This window comes from Rhinoderma darwinii, chromosome 13 (assembly GCF_050947455.1).
Source record: "Rhinoderma darwinii isolate aRhiDar2 chromosome 13, aRhiDar2.hap1, whole genome shotgun sequence".
NCBI classification, from domain to species: domain Eukaryota; kingdom Metazoa; phylum Chordata; class Amphibia; order Anura; family Rhinodermatidae; genus Rhinoderma; species Rhinoderma darwinii.
In genome coordinates this window covers 41,787,558-41,791,386 of record NC_134699.1, presented here as the reverse complement: position 1 = coordinate 41,791,386, position 3,829 = coordinate 41,787,558, and positions in this window count along the sequence as shown.

Genomic DNA, 3,829 nt, shown 5'->3' with positions numbered 1-3,829 from the left:
GGCCGGGCTTTGTCGGGCATAATTGCCATGAGGTTTAATGTTCCCTGTATACTATCCTTACTATAAGGACATCACAGTATAGTGAGGACACTATAGATGGAGGGGATTGCTCACAACAGTGATCTCAGATGTCATTTTCAGTTAAGGTTACATTTTTTATAATGCCTGGAGAGGCCCCTTTATCCAGATCATATTGAAAAATTATTCCAGACCAGAACTAAATATTTAGACACCAGACCCCAAAATACAGACTCCACTCAGATCCTTCTTATTACTCACTCATCTTTCTTCATTCTCATCCCCTCTACCGAGGCTCAGGCTCCTCTTCGGCTTTGGGCACAATGTTATGTAGATGGCCTATGTCAGGATGTTGTGTGTGGTGGGGCCTGGAGCCAAAGACAAAAGGTGAGTAACATTGGTCGTTGTGTATTGGATTAATCCAATAGATAAAGGCCAGTGTCGTGTTTTTTGTTTGGGGGGGGGGGGGGGGGGGGTCTGGTGATGTGTAGAGTAAGACAAACTGGAGCCGCCTGAGCAGCTTTGTATATTAAACATGACACCTCATGTTGCCAACGGTGAGGAGGTGGGCAGCCAGTCAGAGGCAGCTGGAGTCTCCGGCTAGCCTTTGCTGCATATATTTTTATGTTCATTTTATTCTGCGAGGCACACTTTTCTACAAGCGGAGATATATATAAAATGATAAGGATTGTACTGACCCCTAAAAGAACGCTCATAAATCTAAATCTGTATTGGCAATTTAAGCGAATCTTCACAAGTTTCCACAATCTTATGGCTAATTTCTTTCAAATGTAGAGTGAAGACATATCGGCCTTCATCATCTATTAATAGTGAAATAACTCGACAATTAAGATCCCAAATTATTAAGACACTCACCCCTCTAGAGGTGTTTGTGTAATAAGAATGGAATTGTTGAATTATTCATCGTTCTTGCAATGAGCAAACTCTCCCTTGTCAGATGTGTCTCCTGAAGAAACACTATGGTTGAAAGATAGTGTTTTACTAATTCAAATACGGCCAATCTTTTTAAACTGCTCCCCAAACCACGCACATTCCATGATAGAAAATGTATCACCATATGTCATTATGTAACAAAAAAAACAAGACCTCTCCTTCCTTTCTCCCACCAACCCATTTTCCTACCCAATTTTCCCCCTCCCCCGAATTTACTAATTGACCAACTGGTGTGTTGTCACCAACCCGCTAGTCCTTGCACTGAGCATAATACCGCCCCTCCACCCCAGACTACCGCAAATATATCTTCTCTTGCACCTAATAAATATCTAAACATCTTACAAATGGCTGTGACTAGATTATTCCATATACAGTGCATTCGGAAAGTCTTCAGACCCTTTCACTTTTTTCATATTTTGTTATGTTGAGGCCTTGTGCTAAAATAAAAAAAATTCACGTTTTTCTCCATCATTCTGCACTCAATAGCCCATAATGACAAAGTGAAAACAGACATTTTTTGCAAATTTATTAAAAATGAAAAACTCAGATTTCGCATGGACATAATTATTCAAACCCTTTGCTATGACACATGAAATTTAGCTCTGGAGGCATCCCATTTCTCTAGATCATCTTTGAAATGTTTCTACACCTCAATTGGAGCCCAGCCGTGGTAAATTAATTTGATTGGACATGATTTGGAAAGACACACCCCTGTCTATATAAGGACTTACAGCTGACAATGCATATCAGAGCAAAAACCAAGCCATCAAGAGGAAAGAACTGCCTGTAGAGCTCAGAGACAGGATTGTGTGGAGGCACAGATCTGGAGAAGGGTACAACAAACATTTCTGCTGCACTTAAATTTCCCAAAACCACAGTGGCTCTTTGAGAGACTGGTCAGGGTTGAGGGGAAGATGAATGGAGCAAAGTACAGAGATATTCTTAATGAAAACCTGATCCAGAGTGCTCTGGACTTGAGACTGGGCCGAAGGTTCACCTTCCAACAAAACAATGACCCTAAGCACACAGTCAAGACAACACAGGAGTGACTTGGGGACAACTCTGAATGTCCTTGAGTGGCGGAGCCAGAGCCCTGACTTGAACCCAATCGAACAGATCTGCAGAGACATGAAAATGTCTGTCCACTGGCGGTCCCCATCCAACCTGACAGAGCTTGAAAGGATCTGCAGGGAAGAATGTCAGAAAATCCCCAAATCCAGGTGTGCAAACCATGTGGAATCATACTCAAGAAGACTGGTAGCTGATCTCGAGATCACGCTGTGCTGTCACTTCCTCCCACATTAACTTTACCGAAGTGCCTTGAGAGTGAATAGACATCACCTCCAGCCAGGATGCGATGTCTATTCACACTCCCGACACTTCGGTAAAGTTTCTGTGGGACTTACTCACAGCACAGCGTGATCTCGCGAGATCACGCTGTGCTGTGAGTACAGCTAAATAGGAATGAAGAGAAGTGTATGACGCTGATTGGTCACTGATTGGTCAGCGTCATACACTTCTCTTCACAACGCCCACTTGGTAAAAAGTTAAAAAACACGCCCAGTTGTCTATTAAGAAACGAATTAGCATAAATCTAAAATTGCTCATAACTTGCTCAAAAATGATCGTTTTTCAAAATAAAAAACACTGTTGTTATCTACATTACAGCACCTATCAGATTATGTAGGAGATATAATTTATAATCTGGTGACAGAGCCTCTTTAACCCCTTCCCTCCTCAGCCATTTTTCGGATTTTCACTTTTGTTTTTTCCTCCCCACCTTCCAAAAGCTATAATTCTTTTTATTTTTCCGTCTATATAGCCATATGACGGCTTGTTTTTTGCGGGACAAGCTGTCGTTTTTCGTGGGGTGAAGTGGGCAAAAAATGTTTTTTTGGGTTTTGTTTTTACGGCAGCCACCAGGCGGTAAAAACAATATATTCACCTTATTCTACAGGTTGATACGATTACGGCGATACAAAATTTATATTTTTTGTTTTATGTTTTACCACTTTAAAAAAAACAAAAAAACTATTTGCTAAATTAAAAAAATGTTTTGTGTCGCCATATTCTGAGAGCCATAACCTTTTAATTTTTCCATCAATTTAGCGATGTAAGGGCTTGAATTTTGATTTGAAAGATGATGGCTTGTTTCAGGGGGTGCCCCCCTCCCCTGATTCTAACACTTTAAATGCAGCGGTCGCGATTGACCGCTGCATTTAAGTTGTTAAACGGGTGGAATCAAAGTGATCTTTGATTCCGCCCGTAGCAGTGAGGTGTCGTCTGTGTAACACAACTGTCACCTGTTGTGTATGGAGCGAGCTCAGCCTGTGGGCGCGCTCCATATTTCCCTTAACCCTTCTCACGTACAGTTATGTAATTATGGGTGAAGGGGTTAAAGGAGCAATGACTTCACTACAAAAGGAACGAAATGAAGACTCCAGACAAGATGGCGGCTTCACAAAATGGATTAAACATTATTTTAATCACACAGAGAAAGGCTTCATGGAACACGGGTTGTCATGTGTGGTTTAGGTATGACCAAACACTCCCAGATCATCCAGGAGTCTCTCAAAATAAGGGGAGACCACCCATACTGCATTCAGGGAAAGTAAGTCATCTGTAAAATGGTTGTGCGTTCTAGTGGTCAGTCACTGCCTGCACCACCGTATCCAAAGAAAGTTATTCTTGAGCAACAATGGTAACTATGGATTTAGGGTATTACCTAGGATAAGAAAAACTGAAATGCAGATGTAGTGGAAAAAATATTTTTTTATTTTTTTTTACATATTATTTCCCTAAAATAAAATAAGATCTATGCATGTTTAAAATATCCATACATTAATATTTTGGTCTA